General features: G+C 37.7%; 1 long non-coding RNA gene across 1 annotated transcript in view; it reads left to right on the plus strand.

Annotated features, from left to right (window-relative positions):
* LOC133663200 (uncharacterized) overlaps nt 1–477 on the plus strand; it is a 69,070-nt gene extending 68,593 nt beyond the window's left edge. Inside the window, exon 5 of the long non-coding RNA XR_009828258.1 lies at nt 337–477. This is a non-coding gene — a long non-coding RNA (uncharacterized LOC133663200). The remainder of the gene's footprint in view (nt 1–336) is intronic.
* Nucleotides 478–17,660: the final 17,183 nt, after the last annotated feature.

A 17,660-nucleotide genomic window follows, 5' to 3' on the forward strand; every position in this document is an offset into this window, starting at 1 on the left:
ACATGAGGATGTGAACCAGGTGAAACTAATGGTTGCTATGGTGACAAATAAAAGTGCACAAAAAGTCCAAAACCAAATCCGAACATGACTAAAACAAAACATAATCACAGATATGACACGAATACGTTTTTCAACTTGTTTAAGTCGGGGTCCACGTTAATCAATTCATGGTCTGTACTGTGTATCGTTAAAATATTATCGGTATGATACCCTTATCGATATTCCTTGTCAATACCGGTATTTATCGTTACTCTTATTGGTGCTATATGTAATTTTGTATACATTTATTTTGTGGGTGTGCTCTGTGTAACAATAGGTATTTTTATTTGTGTTTAGGTTGCACACAGACGTATTTAAGTGACGGACCGGAAGCCATATTGAGTGTTGTGCTACTGATTTATGTGTGTGTACTAGGGTTGTCCTGATACCAAAATGTATTTCGATACTTTTCGATGCTTTTCTAAATAAAGAGGACCACAAAAAATGGCATTTTTGGCTTTATTTGAACACAAATCTAATGGTACATTAAACATATGTTTATTATTGCAATTTTGTCCTTAAATAAAATAGTGAACATACTAGACAACTTGTCTTTTATTACTAAGTAAACAAACAAACGCTCTATTTGTCTGCTGACATATGCAGTAACATATTGTGTCATTTATCATTCTATTGTTTTGTCATAATTATAAAGGACAAGCTGTAAAAAATTACTATTAATCTACTTGTTCATTTACTGTTAATATCTGCTTATTTCCATGTGGTTAATTGTTTTTACATATGTAGCATCATCTACAAAGATACAAAGAATTGTTATTGCGACATCTAGTGGACACATTTAGAACAGCAGTTTGGTTGATTTTAATACTTAGCAAACTCATCCCGCGGGCCGGATAGAACCTTATCGTGGGCCTGATCCGGCCCGCGGGCTGCACCTTTGACACCCCTGACTTAGATTGTGCAATCTAACAACACATTAACATAACTCTCAATTAGAGATGTCCGATAATATCGGTCTGCCGATATTATCGGCCGATAAATGCGTTAAAATGTAGTATCGGAAATTATCGGTATCGTTTTTTTTTATTATCAGTATCGTTTTTTTTTGTTTTTTTTGTTTTTTTTTCTAATTTTTATTTTTTTTTAATTTTTATTAAATCCACATAAAAAACACAAGATACACTTACAATTAGTGCACCAACCCAAAAAACCTCCCTCCCCCATTTACACTCATTCACACAAAAGGGTTGTTTCTTTCTGTTATTAATATTCTGGTTCCTACATTATATATCAATATATATCAATACAGTCTGCAAGGGATACAGTGCTGCTGGTCCACTAATAGTACTAACCTTTAACAGTTAATTTTACTAATTTTCATTCATTACTAGTTTCTATGTAACTGTTTTTATATTGTTGTACTTTCTTTTTTTATTCAAGAAAATGTTTTTAATTTATTTATCTTATTTTACTAATTTTTTTTAAAAGTACCTTATCTTCACCATACCTGGTTGTCCAAATTAGGCATAATAATGTGTTAATTCCACGACTGTATATATCGGTTGATATCGGTATCGGTTGGTAATTAAAGAGTTGGACAATATCGGCATATCGGATATCGGCAAAAAGCCATTATCGGACATCCCTACTCTCAATGACTAACAAATCGTTCACGTAAAAAAACAATCAAATTGATTAAAATGGAGTTGATCGGTAATTTATGATAAGAAAATACGGTATGTTTGAACATAATGTCAGGGCTCTTCGGAAAATAGTCATCAGTTTGTGCTGATGTGTGCAAAGAGCTTCATAAAAAATATATATATATGATTTTCTAGGATATGACTCATGGAAATGTCAATCAAAATTATTGGACGTTAAGTATTTACACTATTGCAACGTTTAAGTAATCACATTTGAATAAGCGATCAGAGGCTTAAAGGCCTACTGAAAGCCACTACTACCGACCACGCAGTCTGATAGTTTATATATCAATGATGAAATCTTAACATTGCAACACATGCCAATACGGGTTAACTTATAAAGTGCAATTTTAAATTTCCTGGGAAATATCCGGCTAAAAACGTCTCGGTATGATGACGTATGAGCGTGACGTCACGGATTGAACGGAAGTATCGGGACACCGATACTTTTCATCAAAAAATTCCACAGTATTGTGGACATCTGTGTTGGTGAATCTTTTGCAATTTGTTTAATGAACAATGGAGACTGCAAAGAAGAAAGCTGTAGGTGGGATCGGTGTATTAGCGGCTGGCTGCAGCAACACAACCAGGAGGACTTTGAGTTGGATAGCAGACGTGCTATCCGACGCTAACCGCCGATCGCACCGATGATCGGGTGAAGTCCTTCGTCGCTCCGTCAATCGCTGGAACGCAGGTGAGCACGGGTGTTGATGAGCAGATGAGGGCTGGCGTAGGTGGAGAGCTAATGTTTTTAGCATAGCTCTGTCGAGGTCCCGTAGCTAAGTTAGCTTCAATGGCGTTGTTAGCAACAGCATTGCTAGGCTTCGCCAAGCTGGACAGCATTAACCGTGTAGTTACAGGTCCAGGGTTTGGTAGTATTGTTGATCTTCTGTCTATCCTTCCAGTCAGGGGCTTATTTCGTCTGTTTCTATATGCAGTTAAGCACGATGCTATCACGTTAGCTCCGTAGCTAAAGTGCTTCGCCGATGTATTGTCGTGGAGATAAAAGTCACTGTGAATGTCCATTTCGCATTCTCGACTCTCATTTTCAAGAGGATATAGTATCCGAGGTGGTTTAAAATACAAATCCGTGATCCACAATAGAAAAAGGAGAGAGTGTGGAATCCAATGAGCCAGCTTGTACCTAAGTTACGGTCAGAGCGAAAAAAGATACGTCCTGCACTGCACTCTAGTCCTTCACTCTCACGTTCCTCATCCACAAATCTTTCATCCTGGCTCAAATTAATGGGGTAATCGTTGCTTTCTCGGTCCGAATCGCTCTCGCTGCTGGTGTAAACAATGTGCAAGTGTGAGGAGCCCTTCAACCTGTGACGTCACGCTACTTCCGGTACAGGCGAGGCTTTTTTTATCAGCGACCAAAACTTTATCGTCGATGTTCTCTACTAAATCCTTTCAGCAAAAATATGGCAATATCGCGAAATGATCAAGTATAACACATAGCATGGATCTGCTATCCCCGTTTGAATAAGAAAATTTCATTTCAGTAGGCCTTTAAGTAATCACATTTGAATAAGCGATCAGAGGCTTAAAGTCCTCCAAATAACGTCCTGTTCCAATGACGATCAAGGTGGAGCCAATGATCTTCGATGGGCTTTTTTTCTCCTTCTAAATCCTTCTCCAACTCGACATGCTAACAGAGTCTTTACTGTTTTTGTGGCCCCGGGCTATAATTCTAAGAACCAATTATTGGATCCCCGTGAGCTTTGTCTGGCCCCGTGTCACTGGGCACCCGGAGCACTGTGTGGCCTCCTTGGACTTGTGCGGACCACAGCACAGGGCTGCTCCTCTACTTTGCCTTCCTGCACCCAAAAAATGGAGCAAAATGATCCATCTTTTTATTCCAATAGGCTTAACATGTATTGAAGTTAAGTTGTGCAGGAGTCACTGCGTTGTACAAAACCAGTGAAGTTGGCACTTTTCAACCTATATTCGATTGAATAGACTGCAAAGACAAGATATTTAACGTTCGAACTGGTAAACTTTGTTATTATTTGCAAATATTAGCTCATTTGGAATTTGATGCCTGCAACATGTTCTAAAAAAGCTGGCATAAGTGGCAAAAAAGACTGATAAAGTTGAGGAATGCTCATCAAACACTTATTTGGAACATCCCACAGGTGAACAGGCTAATTGGGAACAGGTGGGTGCCATGATTGGGTATAAAAGCAGCTTCCATGAAATGCTCAGTCAAGGATGGGGTGAGGGTCACCACGTTGTGAACAAATGCGTGAGCAAATTATTTAAAAAATAACATTTCTCAACCAGCTATTGCAAGGAATTAAGGGATTTCACCATCTATGGTCCGTAATATCATCAAAAGGTTCAGAGAATCTGGAGAAATCACTGCACATAACCGATGATATCATGGACTTTCGATCCCTCAGGCGGTACCGCATCAAAAAGCGACATCAGTGTGTAAAGGATATCACCACATGGGCTCAGGAACACTTCAAAAAACCACTGTCAGTAACTACAGTTGGTCACTACTAGAGATGTCCGATAATGGCTTTTTTGCCGATATTCCGATATTGTCCAACTCTTAATTACTGATTCCGATATCAACCGATACCGATGTATACAGTCGTTGAATGAACACATTATTATGCCTAATTTTGTTGTGAAGCCCCGATGGATGCATTAAACAATGTAACAAGGTTTTCCAAAATAAATCAACTCAAAGTTATGGAAAAAAAATGCCAACATGGCACTGCCATATTTATTATTGAAGTCACAAAGTGCATTCTTTTTTTTTAACATGCCTCAAAACAGCAGCTTGGAATTTGGGACATGCTCTCCCTGAGAGAGTTAGTGCTGCAAGGGGTTCTGGGTATTTGTTCTGTTGTGTTTATGTTGTGTTACGGTGCGGATGTTCTCCCGAAATGTGTTTGTCATTTTTGTTTGGTGTGGGTTCACAGTGTGGTGCATATTTGAAACAGTGTTAAAAGTTGTTTATACCACTACCCTCAGTGTGACCTGTATGGCTGTTGACCAAGTATGCATTGCATTCACTTGTGTGTGTGAAAAGCCGTAGATATTATGTGACTGGGCAAACACGCAAAGGCAGTGCCTTTAAGGTTTATTGGCGCTCTGTACTTCTCCCTACGTCCATGTACACAGCGGCATTTTAAAAAGTCATACATTTTACTTTTTGAAACCGACACCGATCATTTCCGATATTACATTTTAAAGCATTTATCGGCCGATAATATCGGCAGTTCGATATTATCGGGCATCCCTAGGCACTACATCTGTAAGTGCAAGTTAAAACTCTACTATGCAAAGCGAAAGCCATTTATCAACAACACCCAGAAACGCCACCGGCTTCGCTGGACTCGAGCTCATCTAAGATTGGACTGATGCAATGTGTAAAAGTGTTCTGTGGTCTGACGAGTCCACATTTCAAATTGTTTTTGGAAACTGTGGACGTCGTGTCCTCCAGAACAAAGAGGACAATAACTATGCGGACTGTTATAGGCGCAAAGTTGAAAAGCCAGCATCTGCGATGGTATGGGGGTGTATTAGTGACCAAGGCACGGGTAACTTACACATCGGTGAAGGCACCATTAATGCTGAAAGGTACATACAGGTTTTGGAGCAACCTGCAACGTTATCCTGGACGCCCCTGCTTATTTCAACAAGACAATGCCAAGCCACGTGTTACAACAGCGTGGCTCCATAGTAAAATAGTTTTTTCAATTGAATATAAGTTGAAAAGGATTTGCAAATCATTGCATTTTGTTTTTATTTACGAATTACACAACGTGCCGACTTCACAAGGTTTTGTGTTTTGTATCATCCAGATTCAGCTACATAAAAATCGGGCAGCTGGGTGTTTGTGTCGTGTCCACCACTTCTCAGACCAAAAGTCAATTAAAGGTAGATTAAAAATTTGGAGGAGTTGAACCGTCAGCACGACTTGTGGCGATTAAAAGAGATGTCGGAACTGAGAAGCACAGATAGACGTCACAGCAGACATTAAACCGTAATTAAAGAAAGGATTATGGGCTCAATTAAGGAGCGTTGATTAGTACTATGTTTTATTCTAATCTGTATTTATTTTGTGTATCTGTAAATAAGGTTTGTTCGATGATAATAAAGATTTTTGCTGCAAAATAACCCCCCGATAAAAATGAGGTAACGAAGGAACAAACTGACCGTTTGAGTCACAAACTAGGCGAGTTTAACGGTGACTTAACAGCGTCGTCTTGCAACGTGCAGACTTTATTATAAATTGTGACAATACAGGAACCGGCAACTCCTCTCGGCTGTGTTCACATTTGGCTTTTTAGCAGCGAGCTGCACAAAGGCTGTCCAAATCGGACGACTCCTCAAGGCATGGCCTACTTCCCTCAATAAATAAGGGTAAAGAAAATCCCACTTACGCATTAATCCCATTTTGTCTCTATTTTGACCTCTGCTGGCCAATTAAAATCCATTAAAAACGAGGTTTTTAATTCTATGTTTTTACAGTATTGATTCATAACCCTTGAACATTGTAATTAGGGACCGAGTCCCATTGGGACAGACGACCCTATTGTATTTCTAGAGTTGTATTATTATACCGCCGCCTCTTTGAGCTGTAATTTGACCCCCTTAACATGCTTCAAAACTCACCAATCAAAAAACCAAACCCCAAAACTCAAAATTGCGCTCTAGCGCCCCCTAGGAAGAAAACACAGACAAAACTGCCTCTAACTCCCAGTAGGAATGTCATAGAGACATGAAACAAAAACCTCTATGTAGGTCTCACTTAGACCTAGATTTCAAACACTGACAACCCCCAGCAAAAATCAACAGGAAGTTTGCAATTCCCCCTTCAAAACAGTCACCTTTTTTCAAACATTATCTCCTCTGAGCGCGTTTGTCGTGTCGGCTTCAAATTAGCTCAGGAGAGAGATTGAACCCTTCTGATTAAAAGTTTATGAAAGAGTTTTAATTACTGCTCCGGTTTGGATTTGATGAGCCCTCAAAGTCGGTCCCGTCCATCGTTTCATGTTTTTCAACAGATTGTTATTCATCCACGTTTGACCAGGGTTGTAGAACAAATATTATTGTTCCTTAGGGCAAGTGAGTGACATAATGTTGACATAAGTGCAACCCCAATGACAACTTTCCATTAGCTTTTCTGTATTTAAATCCTGTTTCCTTTAAGGGTTTTTTTTTTTTACAGTTCCGCTCATTTGTTCTTCGTTTTGCTGTGTATTTCTGTTTTAGGACATATTTCTTTTAAGTTTTCTGTCTTGAAGCTGTGATGTTGTCCTTGGTCTACCACAGGGGTCGGCAACCCAAAATGTTGAAAGAGCCATATTGGACCAAAAATACAAAAATAAAATCTTTCTGGAGCCGCATTACAATTTAAAGTCTTATATAAGTGTTATAATGAAGGCAACACATGATGTAAGTGTCCATATTAGCTAAATTAGCCTACTATCAAAATGACTTTAAAAGTCTTATATAAGTGTTATAATGAAGACAAATCCATATTAGATAAATTAACCTACTATCAAAATTACTTTAAATGTCTTATGTAAGTGTTATAATGAATACAACACATGATGTAAGTGTCCATATTAGATAAATTAACCTCCTATCAAAATTACTTTAAATGTCTTATATAAGTGTTATAATGAAGACAACTCCTGATGTAAGTGTCCATATTGGTTATATTAGCGTACTATCAAAATTACTTTAAAAGTCTTATATAAGTGTTATAATGAAGACAACACATGATGTAAGTGTCCGTATTAGATAAATTAGCCTTCTATCAAAATTACTTTAAACGTCTTATGTAGGTGTTAAAATGAAGACAACGCATGACGTAAGTGTCCATATTGGTTGTATTAGCCTACTATCAAAATGACTTTATAAGTCTTATATAAGCGTTATAATGAAGACAACACATGACGTAAGTGTCTATTTTAGCTATATTAGCCTACTATCAAAATGACTTTAAAAGTCTTATATAAGCGTTATAATGAAGACAACACATGATGTAAGTGTCTATATTAGTTATATTAGCCTACTATCAAAATGGCTTTAAAAGTCTTATATAAGTGTTATAATGAAGGCAACACATGATTTAAGTGTCTATATTAGTTATATTAGACTACTATCAAAATGACTTTAAAAGTATTATATAAGTGTTATAATGAAGACAACACATAATGTAAGTGTCTATATTAGCTATATTAGCCTACTATCAAAATGACTTTAAAAGCTTCTCAGAGGGTGAGATAACTTCTGGAAATGACTGTCTTAGAATGGCCAAAGGTATAGATGTGTGTGTCCATGTTAAAGGAAACATCAGACTGTCTTCTTCTAACGGATTAATTGCAATCTTTGCAAGCTGGGTAACGTTTGCTGTGGTCTGGAACAACATGGCACATAAAAAAAAAAATATGAGAAATGCAGCCAATATTTTGTACATACAGATAATATGTCATGAGACATGCAAATATAGATTAAATACACAGAGGACATAAGTAAAGGAAATTAAATATACCTACAAACGAGGCATAATGATGCAATATGTACATACAGCTAGCCTAAATAGCATGTTAGCATCGGTTAGCTTGCAGTGATGCAGTGACCAAATATGCCTGATTAACACTCCACACAAGTCAATAACATCAACAAAGCTCACCTTTGTGCATTAAACACACAGTATAAACGACTTGGTGGACAAAATGAGACAAAGAAGGAGTGACATAAAACATGTCTTTCTGTGGCAGCATCGGAGAAAGTTAGACATGTAAACAAAGGTTTTCGTCACAGTCCACACAACTACGGTGAGTTCAAGGACCGCCAAAATTAGTAGGACAAAACGGCGCTCGCCAAATACCTTCATCTGTGAAGCATAAACACAAACATATTAAACAGTGGGCTTTCTAACAGAAACCATATTCAGACAAAAAATATTTTGGGAAACTTTTTTTCCCCCCATCTTTTTCCATTTTCATACATTTTTCAAAAAGCTCCAGGGAGCCACTAGGGCGGCGCTAGAAGGCTGCATGCGAACAATCAACACCTTCTGCAACAACGCATGATGATTCACCTTCTTGAAGAAGTTTGATTATCCTCTCCTTTGTTTCAATTGACATCTCTGGTGTTGGAGCCATGATTCATGTCAATCCACCTGGTGCAACAGCTGCCCAAGGTGGGCACACTCCAGCTAAACTGCAGACTAATGAACAATTTAATTGGATGCAGGTGTTAGCTTTGAAAATTAAAATCTACCTGGTAGTCCATATGTTTTTCCTCGGAATTGAGTGTCTCCGTCATTTTTTTTATTCTGCTTGATCCAAAAATTCAACTGTTACTGACTACCACAATTTATTTTCTTCATTTATTCTTGTGCTTCTTAAAGCCAGAAAATTGCCATTTGAAACAACTATAGTTTTGTGTCATGTCTGTTATCCTCCAGTCTGGTGGTTCTATCATTTCCAGGGTTGTAGTGTAGTATATAGTAATGGTAAAGGACAAATGTACTTTCTATGGTGCATATCAACACAATCCAGCAGTTAAAAAAAAAAGATAAATAACAAAAACGAACGATTCAGTGTCTGAAAGAAAGAAATTGAAAACCCAATAGTCAGAAAAATTGTACGTAAATTATCAAAAAAACGTTCCGTTCTCTGAGTTCCCAGTGAACAGACAGAGGCTGTCTTTGTTGCACCAAGCCAAAGGCTTGGAAAATTCCGCTGTGTACAATGGGAGGAGACGGGAGGGGTTATCTATTGACCTGCCCAAGCTCGATCCAGGACCAGTCCAAGCCTGAGGCCTCTTTTTCTTTTGTGTTAATGTGACCGAAAACAATGACTGTTTACATACCCCCCATTCCTTTAGAAACAGCTGTTATGTAAACAGGGAAAGTCCAAATAAAAAGATAATCTTTCGCCAGAGCGTGCTGAGACACTGTGCAAGGGTACAGTGTCCAGGCGTCTCTCCTCAAATTGAGCCAAATTGAATTCTGTCTCTGTTTATTTCCTTGCTTCTTGTCTGTTTTAATAGATGTCATCGATGTTTAAACCTGACGCCAATCTTGACCTTGGATACCAGTCCTCGTTGAATTGTCTTCTTTGTTTTCTTACTGATATTATTTATTCATTCATTCATTTTTTACCGCTTATCCTTGACCTTGGATACCAGTCCTTGTTGAATTGTGTTCTTTTTGTTTTCTTAGTGATATTATTTATTCATTCATTCATTTTTTACCGCTTATCCCGGCCTACTCAGTGGCCTAGTGGTTAGAGATCGGTAGGTCGTGAGTTCAAACCCCGGCCGAGTCATACCAAAGACTATAAAAATGGGAGCCATTACCTCCCTGCTTGGCACTCAGCATTAAGGGTTGGAATTGGGGTGTGGGTGGGGCGTGGCCTGCGGACCTGCAGCGAAGCGGGGTGTGTCAGGATCGGCTTCGAGATTAGAGACAGGTGCGTAGATGACACAGCTGTGATCACCTGTCGCTCTGTTAAAGGCAGCAGTCGGGAAGGAGAGGGGGTTGTTGATGGTGGAGAACGAGAGCGAGAGAAACTTTAACATGGCTGAAGAGCACAAGAAGGACAACTCCCTGCTTGCCACTCAGCATCAAGGGTTGGAATTGGGGGTTAAATCACCAAAAATGATTCCCGGGCGCGGCTACGCTGCTGCCCACTGCTCCCCTCACCTCCCAGGGGGTGATCAAGGGGATGGGTCAAATGCAGAGGACAAATTTCACCACACCTAGTATGTGTGTGACAGTCATTGGTACTTTAACTTTAACTTTAACTTATTGCAAAATAAATCATTGTTCACAAAGATGAACACGGCTGTCATGTCCGTCATTGGTGGTCCGTAGAACCCGGAGGAGCAAGACCTCCACATGGGGGTTAAATCACCAAAAATGATTCCCAGGCGCGGCCACCGGTGCTGCCCACTGCTCCCCTCACCTCCCAGGGGGTGATCAAGGGTGATGGGTCAAATGCAGAGAATAATTTCGCCACACCTAGTGTGTGTGTGACAATCATTGGTACTTTAACTTTAACTTATTGCAAAATAAATCATTGTTCACAAAGATGAACACGGCTGTCATGTCCGTCATTGGTGGTCCTGAGAACCCGGAGGAGCAAGACCTCCACATGGGGGTTAAATCACCAAAAATGATTCCCGGGCGCGGCCACCGGTGCTGCCCACTGCTCCCCTCACCTCCCAGGGGGTGATCAAGGGGATGGGTCAAATGCAGAGGACAAATTTCACCACACCTAGTGTGTGTGTGACAATCATTGGTACTTTAACTTTAACTTATTGCAAAATAAATCATTGTTCACAAAGATGAACACGGCTGTCATGTCCGTCATTGGTGGTCCTGAGAACCCGGAGGAGCAAGACCTCCACATGGGGGTTAAATCACCAAAAATGATTCCCGGGCGTGGCCACCGGTGCTGCCCACTGCTCCCCTCACCTCCCAGGGGGTGATCAAGGGTAATGGGTCAAATGCAGAGAATAATTTCGCCACGCTTAGTGTGTGTGTGACAATCATTAACTTCATTATTCATTCAGGCTACATACGTGCTTGCCTTTAATGGACATTTGGTTCACTCTTATTTTTTTTATAAAGCCTGTTTTGTGTATTTTAGCTTTTTATAATCATCATCTCGTTTGCCCAGTTGGACAATGGTGCTGGTAGAGGCTTTCCCAAATGTACTTGGAAATAAACGGAGACACAATGGCACGGTGAATTGGTCATCAACCTGGGTTTTCACTCCAGACACCACGCCGATGAATTCTAATTACAAGCAAATGCAATATTCACCCCCGTTCTTATATAAAGCGCTTTTTGCATAAACATGGCAATTATTAGTGTCACTCATGGTTTGTGTGCAGGAACTGCCCAAAGCAGGGAAAGGTTAGAAGGATGAATATTCAACACGCTGCCCTAACATTCTCATCTGAGCTGAGCTTGACAGAGGGGAGCTGTTCCCCCTCCACAACTCTTCGGGCATTGCAGTTGATCGATGCACAGTTAACACGATCAACTACGTTACCAAATTGAACACAGTCCAATTAACCGGGACTAATAACATACTTGCAACCGTGGAAAATAGCTCGTGGTTAAAAGAATGTAATTGTTTTTATACTTGGCCTATGGCCTATATATTTCTTTTTAAAAAAGTACAATTTCTACCAATAATAATACACATAAATAGAGATGTCCGATAATATCAGCCTGCCAATATTATCGGCCGATAAATGCTTTAAAATGTAATATCGGTATATGTTTCAAAAAGTAAAATTAATGACTTTTTGAAACGCCGCTGTACGGAGCGGTACATATCCGGTAAAACACGTACTTGCCAACCCTTCCGGATTTTCCCAGGAAACTCCCAAATTTCAGTGCCCCTCCCGAATTTCTCCCGATTTCCGCCCGGACAACAATATTGGGGGCGTGCCTTAAAAGCACACTGCAAAAACTGACATCTAAGTAAGATTAAATATCTCAAATAGATCCTTGTAGTTGGCCGAGCTCCCCACACAAGGATCTGGGCTCGAAGGCAATGCAAACTCCTTCAAGAAAGCAAAAAATAATGAACCAATCAGGATTGCCGGGCGTTTGGATGTGAGTGGTTGAAGTAGCACGTCATTCAAGATAACGGACAAGTGGTTAATCCAATCACATACAATTTTTTTTTTTTACAAGGCTCCGCCTTCGGAAATACATCTCCTATTGAGAAGTCCCAGATCCTTGTGTGGAGCTCAGCAAACTACAAGGATCTGGCGAGAGTCAGGTTAGCATTTGGCTGGCTAAAAATATTTGCCGGTGTGCCAAAAGCATGTAAAGTGACAAATATACACATTTATATATACATAAATACATATATAACACACACATTATATATATATATATATATATATATATATATACATATGTATATATATATATATATATATATATATATATATATATATATATATATATATATATATATATATATATATATATATATATATATATATATATATATATATATATATATGTATATATATATATATATATATATATATATATATATATATATATATATATATATATATATATATATGCATGTGTGTGTGTATGTTTGTATGTATATATATACTGTATATGCATACATATATACACACATACATTCATATGTATGTATATATACATGTATATACATATGTGTGTGTGTATATATATATATATATATATATATATATATATATATATATATATATATATATATATATATATATATATATATATATATGCATACATACCTACATATATACACACATATATACGTATGCATATATACACACATATATATATTTGTATACATGTATTTACATACATACAAATGTATATATGCACATATATACTGTATACATACACACACACATATATATATACATATATATACACTAGGGCTGCAACAACTAATCGATTAAAATCGATTATAAAAATAGCTGGCGATTAATTTAGTCATCGATTTGTTTGATCTATACTATGCGCATGCGCAGAGGCAATTTTATTTTTTTATTTTTTTTTTAATGAACCTTTATTTATAAACTGCAACATGTACAAACAGCTGAGAAACAATAATCAAAATAAGTATGGTGCCAGTATGCTGTTTTTTCCCCCCAATTAAATACTGGAAAGGATAGAAATTTAGTTTTGTCTCTTTTATCCGATTATTAATCGATTAATCAAAGTAATAATCGACAGATTAATCGATTATCAAATTAATCGTTAGTTGCAGCCCTAATATACACACATATATACACACACACACACACACACACACATATATATACACATATATTTACCCACACACACACACACACACATATATATATATATATATATATATATATATATATATATATATATATATATATATATATATATATATATATATATATATATATATATATATATATATATATACACATACATACATATATATATACACATACATACATATATATAGACACATAAATATACATACACACACTTATATGTATACATATATATGTGTGTGTGTGTGTATATATACATAAACACATACTGTATATGTACACACACGTAAAGCTATATATAAATATCTATAATGTGTGTGTGTATATATATATATATGTATATATATATATACATATATATATATATATATATATATATATATATATATATATATATATATATATATATATATATATATAGAGAGAGAGAGAGAGAGAGAGAGAGAGAGAGAGAGAGAGAGAGAGAGAGAGAGAGAGAGAGAGAGAGAGAGAGATATTATTTGTCATGTTTTTTTTAGTGATACCATTTAAAACTTTCCACATACTTTGGATACAATTTTTATGTTGTTTTAATGAGTTACAGAAATGTTGTAATGATAATACTGTTTTTTTGCCGTGCTTTATTATTTGTATTCATTTATTTTTGTACCTTTTATATTTGTGTTTGGTTTCTTTAGTTCTGTGCTTTAATTGTTTTCTGGCGGTATAAACATCCCCCAGTCTTCAGCACATAACTCAGACTTTGATTAATTGAGAAGTTTATTGACATCTTAAATGAATGTTGCCATAGTTTTTGGTGTCTGACAAATCTATATTGAGCTGTTTTTTTGTTTTTTTCTCATCAAATACTTTGTGAAACATGCTGAATACAGACGATCACTTATGTCGTTGAGCAGTCGTCCTGCTGTGATTTGATATTTCCGCTGATTGGTGAAAATGTTATCCATTAGTGTGGCAAAGTCTGCTGTTATTCTGCTTGGTTTTGTCATCAGGGGGAAAACATATTCCTGTACAATCCTGTTATAAAATATGTTGTTTTGTTACTGTCCAAAGGGGTTCAGAAGGTTATTATTAAAATCACCACACACAATATGGAGCTTGTTTGACTTACTGATTGAATGTGTCTAAACACCATCCAGGCGTTCTATAAACACAACTAACATTTATTTTTTGGGATTTGTTTACAGCAATTTGTACAGTTAACCATTCAAAGACTCCAACAATAGCAGTTGATTTACTGTTATTCTTCCTACAGTTTATATCTCGATTGGCAAAAAGTGCTACCACTTATCCCCTTTTTCCAACTCTGTAGTGAATAATTCATAACCTTCCAATCTCATTTTGCAACACTCATCTAGCTAAGTCTCTATAAGTCACTATGGACTGGACTCTCACTATTATGTTAGATCCACTATGGACTGGACTCTCACTATTATGTTAGATCCACTATGGACTGGACTCTCACTATTATGTTAGAGCCACTATGGACTGGACTCTCACTATTATGTTTGATCCACTATGGACTGGACTCTCACTATTATGTTGGATCCACTATGGACTGGACTCTCACTATTATGTTAGATCCACTATGGACTGGACTCTTACTATTATGTTAGATCCACTATGGACTGGACTCTTACTTATTATGTTAGATCCACTATGGACTGGACTCTCACACTATTATGTTAGATCCACTATGGACTGGACTCTCACACTATTATGTTAGATCCACTATGGACTGGACTCTCACTATTATGTTAGATCCACTATGGACTGGACTCTCACTATTATGTTAGATCCACTATGGACTGGACTCTCACACTATTATGTTAGATCCACTATGGACTGGACTCTCACACTATTATGTTAGATCCACTATGGACTGGACTCTCACTATTATGTTAGATCCACTATGGACTGGACTCTCACTATTATGTTAGATCCACTATGGACTGGACTCTCACTATTATGTTAGATCCACTATGGACTGGACTCACACTATTATGTTAGATCCACTATGGACTGGACTCTCACTATTATGTTAGATCCACTATGGACTGGACTGTCACTATTATGTTAGGTCCACTATGGACTGGACTCTCACACTATTATGTTAGATCCACTATGGACTGGACTCTCACACTATTATGTTAGATCCACTATGGACTGGACTCTCACTATTATGTTAGATCCACTATGGACTGGACTCTCACTATTATGTTAGATCCACTATGGACTGGACTCTCACACTATTATGTTAGATCCACTATGGACTGGACTCTCACACTATTATGTTAGATCCACTATGGACTGGACTCTCACTATTATGTTAGATCCACTATGGACTGGACTCTCACTATTATGTTAGATCCACTATGGACTGGACTCTCACTATTATGTTAGATCCACTATGGACTGGACTCTTACACTATTGTGTTAGATCCACTATGGACTGGACTCTCACTATTTTGTTGGATCCACTATGAACTGGACTCTCACTATTATGTTAGATCAACTATGGACTGGACTCACACTATTATGTTAGAGCCACTGTGGACTGGACTCTCACTATTTTGTTGGATCCACTATGGACTGGACTCTCACTATTATGTTAGATCCACTATGGACTGGACTCTCACACTATTATGTTAGATCCACTATGGACTAGACTCTTACTTTATTATGTTAGATCCACTATGGACTGGACTCTCACACTATTATGTTAGATCCACTATGGACTGGACTCTCACACTATTATGTTAGATCCACTATGGACTAGACTCTTACTTTATTATGTTAGATCCACTATGGACTGGACTCTCACACTATTATGTTAGATCCACTATGGACTGGACTCTCACACTATTATGTTAGATCCACTATGGACTGGACTCTCACTATTATGTTAGATCCACTATGGACTGGACTCTCACTATTATGTTAGATCCACTATGGACTGGACTCTCACTATTATGTTAGATCCACTATGGACTGGACTCTCACTATTATGTTAGATCCACTATGGACTGGACTCTCACTATTATGTTAGATCCACTATGGACTGGACTCTCACTATTATGTTTGATCCACTATGGACTGGACTCTCACTATTATGTTGGATCCACTATGGACTGGACTCTCACTATTATGTTAGATCCACTATGGACTGGACTCTTACTATTATGTTAGATCCACTATGGACTGGACTCTTACTTTATTATGTTAGATCCACTATGGACTGGACTCTCACACTATTATGTTAGATCCACTATGGACTGGACTCTCACACTATTATGTTAGATCCACTATGGACTGGACTCTCACTATTATGTTAGATCCACTATGGACTGGACTCTCACTATTATGTTAGATCCACTATGGACTGGACTCTCACACTATTATGTTAGATCCACTATGGACTGGACTCTCACACTATTATGTTAGATCCACTATGGACTGGACTCTCACTATTATGTTAGATCCACTATGGACTGGACTCTCACTATTATGTTAGATCCACTATGGACTGGACTCTCACTATTATGTTAGATCCACTATGGACTGGACTCACACTATTATGTTAGATCCACTATGGACTGGACTCTCACTATTATGTTAGATCCACTATGGACTGGACTGTCACTATTATGTTAGGTCCACTATGGACTGGACTCTCACACTATTATGTTAGATCCACTATGGACTGGACTCTCACACTATTATGTTAGATCCACTATGGACTGGACTCTCACTATTATGTTAGATCCACTATGGACTGGACTCTCACTATTATGTTAGATCCACTATGGACTGGACTCTCACACTATTATGTTAGATCCACTATGGACTGGACTCTCACACTATTATGTTAGATCCACTATGGACTGGACTCTCACTATTATGTTAGATCCACTATGGACTGGACTCTCACTATTATGTTAGATCCACTATGGACTGGACTCTCACTATTATGTTAGATCCACTATGGACTGGACTCTTACACTATTGTGTTAGATCCACTATGGACTGGACTCTCACTATTTTGTTGGATCCACTATGAACTGGACTCTCACTATTATGTTAGATCAACTATGGACTGGACTCACACTATTATGTTAGAGCCACTGTGGACTGGAC

Source organism: Entelurus aequoreus, linkage group LG13 (genome assembly GCF_033978785.1).
Source record: "Entelurus aequoreus isolate RoL-2023_Sb linkage group LG13, RoL_Eaeq_v1.1, whole genome shotgun sequence".
Taxonomy (NCBI): domain Eukaryota; kingdom Metazoa; phylum Chordata; class Actinopteri; order Syngnathiformes; family Syngnathidae; genus Entelurus; species Entelurus aequoreus.